Source organism: Somniosus microcephalus, chromosome 2 (assembly GCF_052327205.1).
Source record: "Somniosus microcephalus isolate GS21.2 chromosome 2, FLI_Smic_1.0, whole genome shotgun sequence".
NCBI classification, from domain to species: Eukaryota; Metazoa; Chordata; class Chondrichthyes; order Squaliformes; family Somniosidae; genus Somniosus; species Somniosus microcephalus.
The window spans coordinates 219,202,435-219,224,085 of NC_140988.1; positions in this window are offsets into that span (position 1 = coordinate 219,202,435).

A 21,651-nucleotide genomic window follows, 5' to 3' on the forward strand; every position below is an offset into this window, starting at 1 on the left:
GGCAAGAACTTATGGTAGTAGTTTACCAGCCCGAGGAACGACCTCAGTTGTGACACATTTTCCGGTGCTGGAGCCTTGACCACTGCCTCAATCTTCTCTGGGGACTTATGTAACCCCTCTTTATCGATAACGTGGCCACAATACGAGATCTGTTTTCTAAAAAACTCGCATTTGGGGCGGTTAGCTCGGAGCCCATATTCCTGCAATCTAGTGAGCACCTGCTCCAGGTTGGCAAGGTGATCACTGTCATTTTCGCCCGTGACCAGGATGTCGTCCAAATAACAGTGGGTCCCTGGGATCCCTTGCAGGACTTGTTCCATTGCCCTCTACCAAATAGCCAGAGCTGATGCTACCCCGAATACCAGCCGGTTGTGTTGGTAGAGACCTTTATGGGTGTTGATTGTGAGGTATTTTTTTGATGCTTCTTCTACCTCCATTTGCAGATAAGCCTGGGCCAGATCAATCTTAGTGAAGCGTTTCCCTCCAGATAGCGAGGCGAAAATATCTTCAATCCGCGGAAGTGGATATTGTACGGTGTGAAGGACCGGGTTCACTGTTACCTTAAAGTCCCCACAGATGCGAACCTTCCTTGGTTCCCCAGGCGTGCTGCTCAATGACTTTTTCATCACAGGGACGATGGGTGTAGCCCACTCGCTCCAGTCTACCTTGGACAGTACACCTGAATGTTCCAGACTCTCCAGCTCTGCTTCGACGGCTGGGCGGATCACATAAGTTTCCGTTCTGGCCTTAAAAATTTTTGGGTTTGCGTTTTCTTCAATTTTAATCATTGCTGTCATGCCTTTTAGTGTTCCGAGTCCTTGCTGGAACACTTCTTTCATGTCAGTTAGGATCTTTGACAGTCGCCCAGGTGTGATGTCGTCATCCTTTTTGTCAGCCACAGTCAGTGCCTGTATGGAATGCCAATCCAGTTGTACTTTCCGGATCCATTCACGTCCCAGTAATGGTGATCATCCATCTTGCAATACATACAGGTCTAGTTTTGGTGTTTCCTTACCGTTATATATAACGGTCACCCTTATTTTTCCTTTGGGGTAGACTTTTTGCCCCGTGTACGTCTTCAAAATAATTTTTGTGTCTCTCAAGGGTATGTGTGAGAATAGCCGCTCATAGTCCCGTCGGTTTATGACTGTTAGGGCTGATCCTGTGTCCAATTCCATCTTTACCTGGACTCCTGCTATCTTGAGAGTGACCCAAATGGTTCGGTGATCCTCTGTTGTGATCACATTATGTAGTTTCAGACAACTCAGTTCCCTGCTTTCGGAGTCGTTATCACTCTTTTGTTCATCTGAACTATTCTCTGTCATCTTATGTACCTTCTTGTACTTTCATTTGGTAGGTTTCTTATTGCTGGTTTTCTTTCCTGACCTGCAGACTCTTGCTATGTGTCATAGAGTCATAGAGTCATAGAGTTTTACAGCACAGAAAGAGGCCCTTCGGCCCATCGTGTCTGCGCCGCCCATCCATCCCTGTCCAGTCTAATCCCATTTTCCAGCATTTGGTCCATAGCCTTGTATGCAATGGCATTTCAAGTGCTCATCGGGAGCAGTGAGTCGGAGCCCGGTATAAAAACCGGAGAGAGGCGAGGCCCGAGACCAGTCGGGACCAGCGGGAGCAGTGAGTCGGAGCCTGGTATAAAAACCGGAGAGATGCGAGGCCCGAGACCAGTCGGGACCAGCGGGAGCAGTGAGTCGGAGCCCGGTATAAAAACCGGAGAGAGGCGAGGCCCGAGACCAGTCGGGACCAGTGAGTCGGAGCCCGGTATAAAAGCCGGAGAGAGGCGAGGCCCGAGACCAGTCGGGACCAGCGGGAGCAGTGAGTCGGAGCCCGGTATAAAAACCGGAGAGAGGCGAGGCCCGAGACCAGTCGGGACCAGCGGGAGCAGTGAGTCGGAGCCCGGTATAAAAACCGGAGAGAGGCGAGGCCCGAGACCAGTCGGGACCAGCGGGAGCAGTGAGTCGGAGCCCGGTATAAAAACCGGAGAGAGGCGAGGCCCGAGACCAGTCGGGACCAGCGGGAGCAGTGAGTCGGAGCCCGGTATAAAAACCGGAGAGAGGCGAGGCCCGAGACCAGTCGGGACCAGCGGGAGCAGTGAGTCGGAGCCCGGTATAAAAACCGGAGAGAGGCGAGGCCCGAGACCAGTCGGGACCAGCGGGAGCAGTGAGTCGGAGCCCGGTATAAAAACCGGAGAGAGGCGAGGCCCGAGACCAGTCGGGACCAGCGGGAGCAGTGAGTCGGAGCCCGGTATAAAAACCGGAGAGAGGCGAGGCCCGAGACCAGTCGGGACCAGCGGGAGCAGTGAGTCGGAGCCCGGTATAAAAACCGGAGAGAGGCGAGGCTTACCAACTCAGCAGCGGGGAGAGAGGTAAAAAGTAATCAGAGTGTGATGTCACCAGGGAGCAGGTAAGTGATTGGTTGGTGAGTATTTCTCTTTTTTAAACTTTAACTCTGTAGTTTATAGTTACCAGGATCTTTCTGGTGTAGCAGGGACTGTTGGTAGACTATACAAGCGCCTTAGAGATATTTTTAATTGGTGATAGTAAATTAATTTAAATTAAGTAAAGGGAAGGTCATGCCAGGTGAGCCCAGCCCCGTGATATGCTCCTCTTGCTCTATGTGGGAATTCAGGGACCCCGGTGCCCCTGATGACCACGTGTGCCAGAGATGCATCCATCTGGCACGGTGGCATAGTGGTTAGCACTGTTGCCTCACAGCGCCAGGGACCCGGGTTCGAATCCGGCCTCGGGCGACTGTCTGTGTGGAGTTTGCACATTCTCCCCGTGTTTGCATGGGTTTCCTCCGGGTGCTCCGGTTTCCTCCCACAGTCCAAAGATGTGCGGGTTAGGTTGATTGGCTATGATAAATTGACCCTTAGTGTTAGGGGGATTAAATACGTGGGGTTACGGGGATAGGGTGGGATATGTGTTGGTGTAGGGGTTACGGGGATCGGGTGGGATATGTGTCGGTGCAGGCTCGATGGGCCGAAATGGCCTCTATCTGCACTGTGGGGTTTCTGTGATTTCTGTGTGATTTCTGTGATCTGCAGCTACTAGCAGACCGCATTGAGGCGCTGGAGCTGCGGGTAGATGGGTTGTTGAGCATTCATGATGCTGAGAGGTTCGTGGATAGCACGTTTAGTGAGTTGGTCACACCGCAGGGAAGGGCTGCACAGGAAGACAGGAAATGGGTGACCACCAGGCGGAGCAATAGAAGCAGGCAGGTAGTGCAGGAGACCCCTGTGACCATTCCCCTCTCAAACAAGTATGCCGCTTTGGATACTGTTGAGGGGGATGACTCACCAGGGGAAGGCAGCAGCAGCCAACTTCCTGGCACTGGGGGTGCTCCTGCTGCCCAGGAAGGGGGGAAAAAGAGTGGGAGAGCAATAGTGGTAGGGGATTCTATAGTAAGGGGAACAGATAGGCGTTTCTGTGGCCGTAGACGTGAATCCAGGATGGTTTGTTGCCTCCCTGGTGCCAGGGTCAAGGATATCACTGAGCGGCTGCAGGGCATTCTGGAGGGGGAGGGTGAACAGCCAGAGGTCGTGGTCCACATTGGTACCAACGACATAGGTAAAAAGAGGGATGAGGTCCTGCAGCAAGAATTTAGGGAGCTAGGTGAAGGATTAAAGAGCAGGACCTCAAAGGTTGTAATCCCTGGATTACTCCCGGTGCCACGTGCTAGTGGGTATAGGAATAGGAAGATAGAACAGATGAATGCGTGGCTAAAGGGATGGTGCAGGGGGGAGGGCTGTAGTTTCCTGGATCACTGGGTCTGCTTCTGGGAAAGGTGGGACTTGTACAAGTCGGACGGTTTACACCTGAACCAGAGGGGAACCAATATCCTTGCGGGGAGGTTTGCTAGCACTGCTGGGGGGGGTTTAAACTAACTTGGCAGGGGGATGGGGTACAGAGTGGAGCTATAGTAGGGGGTGATTTACAGCCAAATACAGAGGGAAAAACAAGTCAGCTGGGAAGGCAGAGCAAATATGTGAAGGCAAAAGGGAATATGGCAGTGCTGGAAGGCATTTATTTTAATGCAAGGAGTCTTGCAAATAAGGTGGATGAACTGAAGTTGTTGTTGAGCACATGGGAGTACGATATTGTTGCTATCACGGAGACATGGTTGAGGGAGGGTCAGGACTGGCAGCTCAACATTCCGGGGTATAGAATCTTCAGGCGAGACAGAGGGGGGTGTAAAAGGGGAGGGGGTGTTGCAATATTAATTAAGGAGTCAATTACTGCTGTAAGGAGGGATGATATATTAGCGGGTTCCTCTAATGAGGCCTTATGGGTAGAACTTAAAAACAAAAAGGGGCAAGCACTTTGCTGGGAGTGTACTATAGGCCCCCAAACAGTCAGGGGGAGATAGAGGAACAGATATGTAGGCAAATCTCAGAGAAGTGTGAAAATAATAGGGTAATAATATAAATTGGGATAGTCAGAGTGTGAAAGGCTTAGAGGGTGCAGAATTCTTAAAGTGCATCCAGGAGAGCTTTTTGAGCCAACATGTAGAAAGTCCTACAAGAGAGGGGGCGGTACTGGACCTAATTCTGGGGAATGTAGCCGGGCAAGTGATGGAAGTATCAGTAGGAGAGCATTTTGGCGACAGTGACCATAATTCGGTGAGATTTAAGGTGGTCATGGAAAAAGACAAAGACGGCCCGGAAATAAGGGTTCTAAAGTGGGGGAAGGCCGATTTTAATATGATAAGGCAGGATCTGGCCAAAGTGGACTGGGAGCAGCTACTTATAGGAAAATCCACATCAAAACAGTGGGAGACTTTCAGAAGGGAAATAGAGAGAGTACAACGCCAACATGTTCCTGTAAAGGTCAAGGGTGGGACCAACAAGCAAAGGGAACCTTGGATGACAAGGGATATACAAAAATGCATTAGAAATAAAAGGGGGGCTTTTGGCAGTTACAAAAGACTAAAGACGGAAGAAGCCCTAAAGGAGTATAAAAAGTGCAGGGGCATACTTAAAAAAGAAATTAGGAGGGCGAGGAGGGGCCATGAAATAACACTGGCGAGTAAAATAAAGGAAAATCCTAAGATGTTTTATAAGTATATTAAGGGCAAGAGGATAACCAGGGAAAGGGTAGGGCCCATTAGGGACCAAAGTGGCAATCTGTGTGTAGAGCCAGATGATGTAGGCAGGGTTTTAAATGAATTTTTTGCATCTGTGTTCATTATGGAGAAAGACGATGCGGACATAGAAATCGGGCAAGGGGACTGTGACATACTTGAACATATTAGCATCGAGAGGGAGGAGGTGCTAGCGGTTTTAGCAGGCCAAAAAGTGGATAGATCCCCAGGCCCGGACGAGATGTATCCCAAGCTGCTGTGGGAGGCAAAGGAGGAGATTGCAGGGGCTCTGACACAAATTTTCAGAACCTCTCTGGCCACAGGGGATGTACCAGAGGACTGGAGAACAGCTAATGTAGTACTATTATACAAGAAGGGTAGCAGGGATAAACCAGGGAATTACAGGCCAGTGAGCCTAACATCTGTGGTAGGGAAATTATTGGAAAAAATTCTGAGGGACAAAATTAGTCTCCACTTGGAAAGGCAAGGATTAATCGGGGATAGTCAGCATGGCTTTGTCAAGGGTAAATCATGTCTGACAAATCTGATTGAATTTTTCGAGGGGGTGACTAGGGGGGTGGATGAGGGAAATGCTGTGGATGTGGTTTACATGGACTTCAGTAAAGCTTTTGACAAAGTCCCACATAGGAGACTGGTCAAGAAGGTAAGAGCCCATGGGATCCAGGGTGCCTTGGCGCGTTGGATCCTAAACTGGCTGAGTGGCAGGAGGCAGAGGGTGATGGTCGAAGGTTGCTTTTGTGACTGGAAGCCTGTGTCCAGTGGGGTACCTCAGGGATCGGTGCTGGGTCCCTTGTTGTTTGTGATCTACATAAATGATTTGGATGAGAATGTGAAAGGTATGATCAGTAAGTTCGCAGATGACACGAAAATTGGTGGGGTGGTAAATTGCGAGGAGGAAAGCCTCAGGCTACAGGACGATATAAACGGGTTGGTCAGATGGGCGGAAAAGTGGCAAATGGAATTTAACCCTGAAAAGTGCGAGGTGATGCATTTTGGACAGACAAATAAGGCAAGGGAATACACAATGAGTGGTAGGACCCTAGGAAGTACAGAGGGTCAGAGGGACCTTGGTGTACATGTACATAGATCCCTGAAGGCAGCGGAACAGGTAGATAAGGTGGTTAAAAAGGCATATGGGATACTTGCCTTCATTAGCCGAGGCATAGAATATAAGAACAGGGAGGTTATGATGGAGCTGTACAAAACGCTGGTGAGGCCACAGCTGGAGTACTGTGTGCAGTTCTGGTCACCTCACTATAGGAAGGATGTGATTGCTTTGGAGAGGGTGCAGAGAAGATTCACCAGGATGTTACCTGGGATGGAGTGCCTCAGCTATGAAGAAAGACTAAACAGGCTGGGATTGTTTTCCTTGGAGCAAAGAAGGCTGAGGGGGGACCTGATTGAGGTGTACAAAATGATGAGGGGCATAGATAGGGTAGACAAAGAGGAACTTTTCCCCTTAGTAGGGGGGTCAATAACAAGGGGGCATAGATTCAGGGTAAGGGGCAGGAGATTTAGAGGGGATTTGAGGAGGAACTTTTTCACCCAGAGGGTGGTTGGAATGTGGAACTCAATGCCTAAAAGGGTGGTAGAGGCAGGAACCCTCACAACATTCAAGAAGCACTCCTACTTTTCCACACTGTCTGCACACTTTGTCTTTGAACCAGCAATCATTCTGGTCATGTGTTGTTCTGCCGCAGCGATTGCAATTCTCTGTTCCATATGACATTTCGTTTGTGCCATATTCTTGCGGTCTCTGTTGTTTCTCCAGAACCCCCCTGTGCTGCTCCTTCATATGATACCGCAATGCTGAAAGCCTTTTCCAGCGTAAGGTCCTTTTCAGATAAAAGCCGTTTCTGGGTTCCTTCACTTTGAAGCCCACTCACAAACTTGTCCCTTAAGGTATCTGCCAGTCCCACTCCAAACTGGCAGTGTTTCGATAGTTTGCGCAGTTCTGTTAAATAATCAGCATTGCTTTCATCCTTATGCTGGTTCCGTTTGTGAAACTTGAATCTTTCTGCTATCAGCAGCGGTGTGGGGTTTAAATGTTCCTTTAGTATCGTTACTATGTCTTCAAAACTCTTTTCCATTTGCTTCGTTGGGGTTACTAGATTTCGTAATAAACCATACATCTTTGCACCCATTAAATTTAACAATACCGACTCTTTCTTGTCATCTGACACCTCATTTGCCTTGCAGTATACCTCTATTCGTTCGACATATGTAGTCCAATCTTCGACTTCATTGTCAAATGCGGTGATACTGCCACTCTTTGGCATTTTGGGTGTGGTTTAAAATGGCGTCTCCCAATGGTTTAAAATGGCATCTCCCGCGCTTTCCTTCCTCCCCCGCTGCTGCCAACGCCACTCCCGGTGGTTCTCGTGGCAATGGCGGCGCCCTGTAGGTTTCGCACGCTTCTCCTGTGCTGCTGCCAATGACGCTCTCGGCGGTCCTCGTGGCAATGGCGGCGCCTCGTGGGTTTCTGCGCGTCTCTCTTTCCCTCTCTCCGACACTGCTCGGCCCCTGAACACCAGCTGCGCCCTGTGCGCTCTGCCCTCTCTCTCTCTCTCTCCTCCATCAACGTTGCTCGGCCCTTTGCTGTGCCGCTCGGTCGGGCTCTAGCCCGCCGCTGTCAGGGAAGGGTCTGCGCACTACCTGTTGCCAGCCCGTTTCGCTGGACCACCTCGACTGGAAAGCCAAGCCTGGCTCTCGACAGCCTCCCCCGCAATTCTCGAGTCTCTGCTGGATGACTGGGCGGTTGCCCGTGGTCAACGCCCGAGTCTCTGGCCTTGACCTCCAACCCACTGATCTCCAGGAACGAATCCCTGGGAGGTGATGCAGAGTTGCAGGTAGGTTCGAACTTGCCTCGTCATCAATGTTGTGTCCATGTATAATAAGACACAGACTGCGGAGAACGGTACAACAGGTGTTTACTCAACGTGGCTCACAGTGGAACTGATCTGTACAGATTACTACTCAGGGCTATATACAGGTGTGGCCACTGCCGGTACTGCAGTATACATTAGCTGTAAAAGATAGTTCCCCACTTAAAGGTATATACATTACAGTTGTAATGTTCTAAGAAGAAGTAGGAAACGCGGCAACCAAATTGCGCACAACAAGCTCCCACAAACGGCAATGTGCTAATGACCTGATAATCAGTTTTTGTGATGTTGATTTAGGAAAAAATTTTGGCCAGGACACCGGGGATAACAACCCTGTCCTTCTTTGAAATAGTGCCGTGTGATCTTTTACGTCCACCTGAGAGAGCAGATGGGACCTCGGTTTAACATCTCATCCAAAAGACGGCACCTCTGACTAGAGTGTCAGCTTAGATTTTTGTGCTTAAGTCTCTGGAGTGGGACTTGAACCCATAGCATTCTGACTGGTGTGATAAATAGTAGCAATGAGGTGCCAGTGGTTTCCAAATTTACAGAAAAGACCTGCATGCCTAAATATGTGCTGAAAATCCACTCAGCAACAGCCTTTCCCTTAGGAAAGTAAGCAGCTGTCCTTGGCAGCATTTATTGTGCTTTCCATGCTCTACAGTAATGACCTCGATCAAAGGCCACTGAACTTCTGCCTCAGGTTGACAGATGTGGTTCCCGAGCTGCATGATTCCCATGGTCATGCAATGAAATTCAAAAGGTCTGGTTAAAAAGACAGTTGAGGGTCTTGCAACAAGCTGATAATGATCTAAATTGATGGGATTGAAGGCCAATAAATCCCCAGGGCCTGATAATCTACATCCTAGGGTACTTAAGGAAGTGGCCCTAGAAATAGTAGATGCATTGCTGGTCATCTTCCAAAATTCTACAAACTCTGGAACAGTTCCCATGGATTGGAGGGTAGCTAATATAACCCCACTATTTAAAAAAAGTGGTAGAGAGAAAACGGGGATTTATAGACCGGTAAGCTTGACATCAGTAGTGGGGAAAATGCTAGAGTCCATTATAAAAGATGTAATAGCAGAGCACTTGGAAAACGGTGACAGGATCAGACAAAGTCAACATGGATTTACAAAAGGTAAATCGTGCTTGACTAATCTACTGGAATTTTTTGAGGATGTAACTGGTAGAATAGATAAGGGAGAACCAGTGGATGTGGTGTATTTGGACTTTCAGAAGGCTTTCGATAAGGTCCCGCATAAGAGATTAGCGTGTAAATTAAAGAACATGGGATTGGGGGTAAGGTACTGTCTTGGATAGAGAACTAGTTGGCAGACAGGAAGCAAAGAGTTGGAATAAACGGGTCTTTTTCTGAGTGGCAGGCAGTGAATAGTGGGGTACTGCAGGGATCGGTGCTAGGACCCCAGCTATTCACAATATATATAAATGATCTAGATGAGGGAACTAGATGTAACATCTCCAATTTGCAGATGACACAAAGCTGGGTGGGCGTGTGTGCTGTGAAGAGGATGCCGAGAAACTCCAGTATGATTTGGACAGGTTGGATGATTGGACAGATGCATGGCAAATGCAGTATAATGTGGATAAATGCGAGGTTATCCACTTCAGTGGCAGAAACAGGAAAACAGATTACCTGAACAGCAATAGATTGGGAAAAGGGGAAGTGCAACGAGACCTGGGTGTCCTTTTGCACCAGTTGCTGAAGGTAAGCATGCAGGTGCAGCAGGCGGTTAAGAAGGCAAATGGTATGTTGGCCTTCGTAGCGAGAGGGTTTGAGTACAGGAACAAGGATGTCTGCTGCAGTTATACAGGGCCTTTGTGAGACCACACCTTGAGTACTGTGTGCAGTTTTGGTCGTCTTATCTGAGGAAGGATGTTCTTGCCATGGAGAGAGTGCAGCGAAGATTCACCAGACTGATACCTGGGATGGCCGGAATGACGTATGAGGAGAGATTGGGTCGATTAAGCTTATATTTGCTAGAGTTTAGAAGAATGAGAGGGGATCTCATTGAAACTTATAGAATTCTAACAGGGCTAGACAGACTAGATGCAGGAAGGATGTTCCCGATGGCGGGGGAGTCCAGAACCAGGGGTCACAGTCTCAAGATAAGGGGTAAGCCATTTAGGACTGAGATGAGGAGGAATTTCTTCACCCAGAGAGTGGTGAAACTGTGGAATTCTCTACCACAGAAGGCAGTTGAGGCCTATTCATTAAATATATTCAAGAAGGAGTTACATATATTTCTTAAGGCTAAAGGGATCAAGGGATATGGGGAGAAAGCAGGGACAGGGTTGATTTGGATGATCAGCCATGATCTCATTAAATGGCGGAACAGACTCGAGAGGCCGAATGGCCTACTCCTGCTCCTATCTTCTATGTTTCTATGTAAATGAGGTCTCTCGCCTCTGCCTTTCGGGTCGCGGTCACGCATGGAGAGTCTAGAACTAGGGGGAATCGTCTCAGGATAAGGGATAGGCCATTTAAGACTGAGGTAAGGAGGAATTTCTTCACTCAGAGAGTTGTGCATCTTCGGAATTCTCTACCCCAAAATGCTGTGGATGCTGAGTCTTTGAATATATTCAAGGATGAGATAGATAGATTATTGGACTCTGGGGAAATCAAGGGATATGGGGATCAGGCAGGAAAGTGGAGTTGAGGTCGAAGATCAGACATGATCTTATTGAATGGCGGAGCAGACTTGAAGAGCCGTATGGCCTACTCATGCTCCTAATTTTTATGTTCTTATAAGATGTCTCAAGCATTGGTCCTCACTGAATTTGAGGTAAGAATTGCTCCCTGAAGACCCTCGGTGGATATGGCCTCCTGCTGAGAACCCATCTCTCCGTCCCCTCCCTCTTCTAACAGCGTGTCCTGCTCTGCATGGCCTGTCTTCATTCTTCTAGTCATGCTCAATTCCCAGAGGAAGCCCTACCAGGCCACCAATGTCTAGAAGCAACTGGTTTCAGTTTTGAATTCAACAAAGAAGTACATCAGCATCAGCCGGAACACTCCCTGTAGACTATTTAAACTTTAAACAAGTATAGGAAAGCTCCAAAAAATGCGTACAATTGCAACAGTAGCTAGAAGAAATAATCCAGCAACTAACCTGCAAGTAGATCATGATCCCTTTAAATAGCATTAGTGGGAGTTCTTTCATTTCGTTTAAAGTCTTTTTCAGCTGGGCATTGGCTGGAGTGTGGAGTTTGAAAATGGCAGCCCTGGCATCAAATCAGTGTTGCACACTGACATCATAATCTGCCTGCTCTGCATGCTGCAAGCTGTCATTAGCTGCGTGCGCGCAAACCCTTTGCCAAGATGGCATCCAGCGCACTTCCCATCGGAAGTTTGCGCCCACATATTGATCCCATTTTCGAGCATTAAGAGGCAGCAGAGCACCTAAAAAACGGGCGCTACAGAACCCAATTTCTTCCTTAATGCATTTAATACACAGTTACTAGGTAGAACAGATATTCAATGCAGCATTAGGACCCTTTCTTTGTAGAAGTAGCAAACACTAAACTTATTTAATTGTAAAAAGATTTGAGGGGGATTTGGCCATGATCCAAGACTTTAACATTTTGAAAGGCATAAATGATGTAAATGTAAAGAGAATGTAACCTGGACTGAGGGCATAAAACTAGAGGACATAAGAACATAATTAAGAAGCTTCAAGCAAGACCAGCAATGAGAATATGTTTTTTCCCACTGTGAGCAGTTCCATGGAGTATTTGATTATTTCTGTCCCAACTTATTGCTATAACCTTCAATGTCAATTCTAACCAGATATGTATCCAGTTCTTCTGTGAGAGAATAAATAACAGCCCTAACTGCAAGACACCCTGCGGATAAATTTGACATTGTGCGATAGTCTAAAACAGGTGACAGCGAGTCGGCAGCTCTGTTTACAAATCTCCCGATTTTTATTTCCATTGACTTCAAACTTTTGGAGAGTTCTAAAATGGGCTGTCGATTTGCTGCAACAACAACAATATTTATATAGCGCCTTTAATGTAGTAAAACATCCCAAGGCGCTTCACAGGAGCATTATCATAAGAAAATTTGTTACCGTGCTGCATAAAGAGCTATTAGTATAAAGGCTTGGGCCCCGATTTTCCCCCAGCCGTCGGGCGGGTTTTCAGGCGGGCGGGGGCTGAAAAATCGCTGAAATAGGGGGTCGCGTCCCCCCCTGCCCGATTCCCCGCCCGACTTTCGCCCCCGTGTTTCAGCGCGACCCGAATCAATCCCGCCCGCAGCAGGCGGGAATGGTCGGCGGGAGCCTAATGATCAATTATGGGCATGTTTAATCCTATTTTCAGGGTCCCTTGCAATTTTCAGCCTTTCCCCACGTAAAACACACCTGGTGGGAACACCGCTGATGAAACCTGGCGTGAACAGAGTTGGCTTGCTTGCTTTCAGCTGCAGGTCAATCAGGACTGAAGAGATTTAATCAGACAGCATTTGCAGGCTGCAGGACCTTGTTGCTGAAGGCTTGGGGCAACTTGTTGAAGGCTTAGGCACAGCTGTGGAAGGTTGGAGCTTCACACACTTCTCCAGTGTGAGCTCCTGGGAAGCCCCTCTCACCACCCTAACTCAGCGCCTCCTCAACGGAAGCATCTGCCAGAAGCATGGGAGGCCTTTTGTTCCTTCCCTTCCTGGCATTAGAGGATCTCCAACAGCAGAGGAGGCTGGAGCAACTCCAGCAACAGCAGCACCAGCAACAACAGCAGCACCAGCAGGAGCAGCAGGCTGCGGCTCAGCCACCTGAGGCAGCACAGGCCAGAAGGGACCAACGCATGGAAGGCCGTCGGCGCAGGAGATACCCTCTGTCGTGGCTTGCCGATTCCGCAGAACCAAGAGGCTCCTCACAGAGCCACCTCGGATGAGGATGATGCTGAGGATGATGCTGAGGAGGAGGAAGAGGAGGAGGAGGATGGAAACGAGCATCCTGCAGAGGCTCGCCAACCAGCAGCACCAGTGCGCGAGAACATTGCTGGGTGGAATGCAAGGAACGCACTCATCCTGGGCAGATTTGCGTAGCCTCGTACATCAAACACTGCAGCCTCACTGCTTCTTAAATGACAATGGACAGTGGCCCATGCCTGCACATTCCTACCTATTTGACCAGCTTGCTGACATCTGCAAGTTATCCTAAGTGATATCCCCATTCGCCAAATGACAGACGCCATAACTGCAGCAGTTGCCACCAGATTTTTAATGTACAGGAAACTGATGGCATTAAAACTATTTACAAGACTTTTCACCCAAGTGACTACCCTTGTGATTAGTGGTGCTTTATTTTTCTCTTACGCGCGCTCCTACGTAGTGGTACCCCTGTGGCTTCAGCAGATGTGGAGGCCCCTTGCTCACTTTCCTGCTGCGCCTGTCTCGACACCTTTGGCAGGCGTCCTCTGGGGTGGTGAGCCTGTGAGGGCTCGCCAGCAGTCTGCTGCTCCTGCGGCTGTGTAGGGCTTGAGACTCCTATCTCACTGGGGTGTGGACTCCGGCGGGGCTCTGACCGAGGGCTCTGAAGTGGCATGGAAGTGTGAGCGCCTGGAGAGGAGCCCCCACTTCCTTGAGGTGAGCCAACAACCTCCCTCTCATGGGCCAGCTCCCCCTCAGCGCCTGCAAGTGGCTGGAGAGCACCTTGCTGCACATCAGGGGGGCCATGGGGACCCGTCTCAGCACTGGAAGTCCTGCTCAGAGGGACTTCCATGAAGGCCTGGTTTCGGTGCTCAATAGATGCCCATCGCTCCTCAAGAGATGCCATTCTATTCAGAGCACTCACCATGTTTTCGATACCCTGGCGACTAAGCTCCTCCATGGCCGCAGCCCTCCTCTCCTCAGCTGCAGCCCTCCTCTCCTCGGCAGTAGCCAGCTTTACCACGGAGGTTGCCAACCTTTCCGTGGTGATGCTTTCATGCGCCAATGACTCCAATAAGGCTCTGCTCATGCTCGCCATGGACTCCTCCATTCGCTCCACACTTGCAGCTACCCTGGAGACAAAACCTGCCAGAGACTCCTGCATCTGTGCATGGAGATCCATCACCTCCTCTCTTGCAGATGGACCCAGAAGCATAGGGTCAACATGCAGCTGAGCTGAGCTGGCAGAGGCCTGCCCCCTCCGACGAGGACTCTCCACTGCTGTCCCTGTCTCCACACGCTGCTGATGCTCACTTGTGAGCTGTGATACACCAGGTGACAACACTACTCAATGTCCCAAAGGTCCCACCGAGGTGTGAGTGTCTGCGCTGGTGCTGGGTGCACTTACTTCTGCTGACGCTGCGCCCTCAGAGGCTGGAGCTTCCTCTGAGGAGTCTGGCTGCAAAGCCTCTTCCTCCTCGGCAGTGGCGACGGGGGCTCTGGATGGTCCTGTGGGGGAGTAAAGGAAAGAGTTAGAGATGTGATGCCAAGGCTACTTGCACATTGCATTTGGCAGATGCTCATAAGTCCAAATGATGTGGCTTCAGAATCATATCAGCAACCTATGCTATGTCATTGAGAGAGATGGGGAACTATTCTGTCACCAGCTTGCGGGTGTTTGAGAGCATATGGGGTCGGAAGTTCAGCTCGGGATCAAATAGGACACCATGGGTGCAAACAGTCTGCTTCAGCCTTAGACAGTGGCCTGGGAAAAGGGTGTAGTCAGTGGCTAGGGTATGGAGTTTGTGGCAGGGAAAATAAACTGCACTAAAATAAAGTCTTTTGTCAAAAAACTTCAGTTCACCATTTATATTAGGTGATCATTAACACTGAACAACAAAAATTACTCACTTCATTACAGAAGTATGCTTTGTGTCAATTGAATTTTCCTTCAGTTAAATCATTAAAATGGTCCCCATAATAACCCGGAGGCATGTTCGGAGCGAGGGGAAGAAGTCCGACATTGGGTGGGAAAAGCGAAAGTACTTTAAGCACATCTGCCTGTGGCATTTTAACGGAACCACTTAAAAAGTAATAATCTCCAGATTACTCCTGGTGCCACGCGCTAGTGAGTATAGAAATAGTAGGATAGCACAGATGAATGCGTGGCTGGAGAGATGCTGCAGGAGGGAGGGATTTAGATTCCTGGGGCATTGGGACCTGTTCTGGGGGAGGTGGGACCTGTACAGGCTGGACGGGTTGAACCTCAACAGGGCCGGAACCAATAGTCTCGCGGGGAGGTTTGCTAATGCTGGCAGGGGGGTGGGCATCAGGATGTAACATTAGAAAGGGGAAATAAAGTGCTCAAAGGATTGGAAGAGGCAGAGAGCACTAACGTAAGAAATAGTAAGGCATTAGGTGGGGTCAAACTAAGAGAGAATACAGGATGGTATAAGATGGGTTTACAGTACATGTATGTGAACGCATGAAGCATAGTAAACAAGCTAAGTGAGCTGCAGGCACAAATAACCACATGGGAATATGATGCTGTGGCAATAACTGAGACCTGGCTCAAACAAGGGCAGGATTGGGCATGAAATATTGCTGGTTATAAATGTTGTGTATGTACCTTTAAGAGAATAACTGGTCTCAGACTGCAGTACCGGCAGTGACCACCCCTGTATAAAAGGCGCTAGTGAGCCTCTGTGCTTTTAGTTTCACTATTGACTTCCACCAGTAAAGACTTATTTTGTTCACTCCTGCTGTCCGTGTCTCAATTATTCACGGACGTAACACTGGCGACGAGTAAGAAACGAACTTACCGGCAACTCGGCAGCACCTCAGACGATGTTATTGAAGGTCGAAGCCAGAAGAAAGAAAAAATAAATAAAATCCAAAGAAACTCGAGAAACGGGCGTCGACCGTGGGCAACCGCCCTCCAAATCGTCGGATTGAAAACTTGCAGGAGAGCCTGTCCAGAGCCAGGCTGGGTTCCTCGGTCTGTGGTTTCCCAGCTAATCGGGCTGGTGGCAGGTAGTGCACTGATCCTTCCTGGGCTGCGGCGGGCTAGAGCTCGATCGGGTGGCTTTTCAACGGGGCCGGGCAGCGAGTCGGGAAACAAAGAGAGAGAGAGAGGGTGGAGAACACAGGGCGCGGCCGGTGCTTCGAATCCAGGCAGCGTTCGGACTTAAGAGGGAGGGAAGTGTCCCAGAGGGTCCGCTCCACGACGGGAAAATAATAAAAGAAAAAGAATCAATATTAAACGCGCAAGAAACCATGGAAAGCAGCGCTAACAACAGCGGGGATGAATGCAAAGCGCGGGAGGCGCCATTTTGTTAAATCGGGGAAGAAGGCAAAGCGCGGGAGGCGCCATTTTAGATTTGCAAGATGCCGAAGACTGGCTGTATCACTGCTTTTGATAATACAATAGTGGACTGGACCACGTATGTGGAAAGAGTCGAAGTATATTTCGAGGCAAACGAAATAGCGGCGGGGAAAAAGGCATCGATATTGCTAAACTTAATGGGCGCTAGAACGTACGGCCTATTGCGGGACCTGATTACTCCAGCCAAACCGAAGGCGAAGAGTTTTAACGAAATTGTTGCTGTCCTACAGGAACACTTAGGCCTAGAAATTCATTAAGGCGCTGCCAGCTTTGCGCCCAGTTAACGCCTAAAGAGTGATTTTGCGCCAGAAATGAGTTTGCGCAGATATTCAGCGCAGCGGTATTGGCGGCGGTAGCTGTTAGCGCTGCGCCGGCACCGATGACGTCATCGGTGTGCGCAGTGCCCCGGTTCCGCCCCGAAACCGGCCCGATCCCCATATTTAGTTGTGGCCGCCTCCTCCGAAGCGGCCGCAAACAGCAACCAGAAAACGGGGCCGTCCTGCTGCCTTAGTGGGGCGCTTTAAAGCGGAAGGTGCGGCCGGCTGCTTTTTTGGCGGCCGCCTACCCACACCTCCTTCCCCGGCCTCCTCCACCCCCCCCCCGGCGGCATTGCCGGCTGCTTTCCGCGAGCCCGGCACTTCTCCATGGTGCCGGGCTCATTTGCCGGCACTATCCAGCGGCGATCTCCCCGTTGCAGGCAGCTCCCCCTTAAGAGAAGGAGGAGGCCTGCAGTACCGCAGCCTGCCGCTCCGCAGCGGCTGGCGCAGCGGCGCCAAGAGCGCTGATATTCAGTGTCAGCGGCCCAAGCGGAGGCGGGCACACCCTGGTATAGCGCCCGGTTCCGAATTGGGGCGCTAACAATGAATATCTGATGAGCGCTATAGGCTTCCCGCCCAGCGCTAACTTTTGGGCGCTAGCCAGCTGGCGGGGCCATAGTGAATTTCTAGGCCTTAAACCCTGCACCGCTGTTGATAGCAGAAAGATTTAAATTCCACAGGAGAACTCAGCACAAAGATGAGAGCAATGCTGAGTATCTTACGGAACTATGCAAGCTATCAAAGCACTGCCAGTTCGGAGCAGGACTGGCAGATACCCTACGGGACAAATTTGTCTGTGGACTCCTGAGTGAAGGAACACAGAAGAAGTTACTCTCAGAGAAAGAGCTGACGCTAGATAAGGCTTTAGCGTGGCAGTATCGTATGAAGCAGCAGCCAGGGGAGCTGCAGAAATTCAACAAAAACCAGAGGAATACGGCACCCACGAAATGACACGGGGATTTGCAAAATGTTATCGCTGCGGCAGAACTAACCATGACCAGAAGGACTGCTGGTCCAAAGACAAAATAGGCAGGCAATGCGGGAAGATGGGACACATTGCACGAGTTTGCAGGTCTGGGAAGAAGACCAGCGACAACAAAAAGGCTACTAAGGAACCGTACAAGAAAGTACAAAAGATGACAGACAGTAGTTCCGAAGACCAGATGAGCGATAGTGAATCCGGGAACAGGAGACTAAGCTGTCACAAACTTCACAATGTAATCGCAAAAGAGGATCACCGAACCATTTGGGTCACCCCCACGATAGCAGGGTCACAAGTTAAAATGGAATTGGATACAGGATAAGCGCTAACCGTCATGAATCAACGAGACTACGAGCGGCTATTTTTACACATACCCTTGAGAGAGACATCCATCGTCTTGACGACGTATACGGGGCAAATAGTATACCCCAGAGGAAAAATAAGGGTGCCTGTCGAATACAATGGCAAGAAAATACGGAAATTGTATCTCTACATACTGCTGTCAAGGTTGGGGAGCCACGGGGCCGTGTAGATACGGGGCCGTGCTCTCCGGGCAAGGTAGGTTCTGGACCCAAGTGCAGAAACCAGACAAGAGGCAAATATACAGTACTTTGTTTGAACTTTACTAGATTCACACATAACTAGGTTCATACAAGGAACACAACAACAAACATAAGAACTCAAGACAAGCAACCAAACAGCAAGTCAAGATAGGAACTCAGGACAGCTTCCATGAGGCAACCCACTTGTCCATACTGAGCTTGAGACAAGCTACCACAAGGGCAACCGGCTTGCCAAGACGAGACTCGAGACAAGCTACCACAGGGGTAATCAGCTTATCAATACAAAGCTCAGGACAAGCTCCAACATGGCAACACGCTAGTCCAGCCCAGCACCTTATCAAGACTAAGAACAACAAGAACACAGACTTAGATACATCTTAAATACAGAGCTTGAGAACCATGGCAGCCAGCTAGTCAAAGCCAGCAGCCACAGAGCAAAGGCTAGTCCCCGGTTAGGACTGAGCACAGAGGAAAGCAACCACAGAACTTATATACCAACAAAACCAGGTGAAACCCATGAACAGATAACAGGCAGTTAACTAATTAACACAGGAGACCAGAAACAATTAACCAAGAGAAACAAACAAGTGAAGGTGCCATCTAGAGGTTACAGAAGGAACTGACTACAGAAGGAACTGACTGGCACCCTCACAACTGCCAAATGGTGGACCACTGTTATTGGGACGGGAATGGATCAGGAAGATAAACTTAGATTGGCACTCCATTCATGCAATGACGGTGGACGGTAAAAAAGATGAAGACGTCACTCCTGGACAATTGTCAACAATCTTAGCTAACGCCAAAGAGGTATTTCAACAAGAACTGGGCACGCTTAAAGGCGTAACCGCCTCGATAAAAATAGAAGTGAATGCAGTTCCCATGTTTTTCAAAGCAAGACCGGTACCATATGCAATTCGCCCAGCCGTCGAGGCAGAGCTGGAGAATCTGGAGAAGGCGGGCGTGTTGTCTAAGGTCGACTGGAGCGAGTGGGCGACACCCATCGTTCCTGTCATGAAGAAAACATTAAGCAATAAGTCCGGGGAGCCAAGGAAGATTCGCATCTGTGGGGATTTCAAGGTGACAGTGAACCCAGTCCTTCACACAGTACAATATCCTCTTCCAAGGATAGAAGACATCTTCGCCTCACTGTCTGGAGGGAAGCGTTTTACAAAAATTGACCTAGCACAAGCATATTTGCAGATGGAGGTTGAGGAGTCCTCTAGGAAGTATCTCACGATAAACACTCACAAAGGTCTTTACCAGTATCATCGATTGGTATTCGGAGTAGCATCGGCTCTGGCGATATGGCAAAGAGCGATGGAACAAGTTCTGCAAGGGATTCCGGGGACTCAGTGTTACTTGGACGACATCCTTATAACAGGTGAAGATGACAGTGAACACCTTAACAACCTAGAACAGGTGCTCACTAGACTATGGGAACATGGGCTGCGAGCCAACCGCCCCAACTGCGAATTTTTTAAGAAACAGATATCGTATTGTGGCCACGTGATTGATGAAGAGGGGTTACATAAGTCCCCTGACAAAATTGAAGCGGTTGTTAAGGCCCCAGCGCCTGAAAATGTGTCGCAACTGAGGTCATTCCTCGGATTGGTGAATTACTATCATAAGTTTTTGCCGAATTTGTCGATAATTCTGCATCCACTGAAAGCCCTGCTACGAACGGGGGTAGCATGGAAATGGAGCGATGATTGTAAGCATGCTTTTCAGAAGAGTAAGGACTTAATCACTTCAAGGGAAGTATTGGCTCACTACAACCCAGCACTGCCAATCAGGCTGGCGTGTGATGCGTCTCCCTACGGCATTTGGGCGGTACTGTCACATAAATTCCTTGATGGTTTAGAGAGGCCGATAGCTTTTGCGTCACGCTCATTAACTTCTGCCGAGCGTAACCACGCCCAGATTGACAGAGAGGCCCTCAGCCTAGTGTGGGGGGTGAAGAAGTTCAATCACTACCTGCACGGTCAAAAATTTACTCTACTAACCGATCATCAACCTCTGGTCTCCATTTTCAACCCTCAGAAGGGCGTACCGATAATGACAGCACAACGGCTGCAGAGATGGTCCCTTTTCCTAGGGGCACACCAAAATGACATTGAGTACAAAGGATCTAAACAGCATGGAAATGCTGATGGATTGTCATGTCTACCGTTGCCGACGGTGGAAGAAGAAGACCTTGCAGTGGATCCAATGGAGTTATTCCACTCGACCATAGTCGAATGTCTCCCTGTGACGAATGCAAACATAGAAAAGGAAACACGGAATGACCCGACATTATCACAGGTCTATGATTTAACGGTGAAGGGATGGCCAGCACATGGCGAACCACTGCTGCCAGCATTCTCGCCGAGAAGAGAACAGCTGTCAGTGTGCAGAGGAACCTTGATGTGTGGATCCAGAGTAGTAATTCCACCTAAGTTGATGGATAGAGTGCTCAATGAGCTTCATGAGGGTCATCTGGGTGGGGTAAAAATGAAGAGCTTAGCCAGAGCGTTTGTGTGATGGCTGGGAATCGATAGAGAAATCGAAGAGATGACGAAGAGCTGTGCAGGATGCCAGAAGGTCCAAAACGCCCCACCACAAGCTCCTCTGCATCCATGGGAGTGGCCCTCATCTCCATGGCAAAGGGTGCACATTGATTTTGCTGGTCCCTTCATGGACTCGATGTTTTTAATTGCGGTGGATGCACATTCAAAGTGGCCAGAGGTAATAAAAATGTCCTCAACCACCACGGAAAAAACTATCACAGTTTTACGAACCATATTCGCCAGGAATGGGCTGCCTGAACAGATTTGCACTGACAATGGACCACAGTTTGTGTCTGAAGAGTTCCGGAGGTTCTTAAAGAACAATGGTGTTAAGCATTACACATCTGCCCCATATCATCCAGCCACTAATGGATTGGCCGAGAGGTTTGTCCAAACATTCAAGAAGGCTATCAAGGCAATGTGTAATGAAGATATACCCCTACAACACAAGGTGGACAACTTCTTGTTTGCCTACTGGAATGCGACACATGCAGTTACCAACCAAACTCCAGCCATGATGTTCTTCAATCGAAGACTACGATGCCGCTTGGATTTGGTTAAGCCAAACGTCCGAAGAGATGTGGAGAACAGGCAGTTTCAGAATATGAATGAAAGGCCGACCAGGAGTTTTAAGATAGGTCAACCAGTTTTGGCCCGGGACTACCGCACTGAGAAATGGCAGCCAGGAACGATTTGTACATGACAAGGACCTCTCATGTATACCGTGGACATTGGGGAGAGCATTGTAAGACGTCATGCTGACCAGATTCTAGAGTCACTGGAAAACGTCAACTCCACACCACGATCTGATACACCTGGTAATGAAATCGACGTTCCAATTGCAGCTACCGCAGAACCGGTAATATTGGAAGCAGATGAACCAAACAACGACATTGATCCCGACTCAACATTGCCAGAAGAACCTGATACCCCAAAGAGGCGTTATCCAGACAGAATCAGGAAGCCT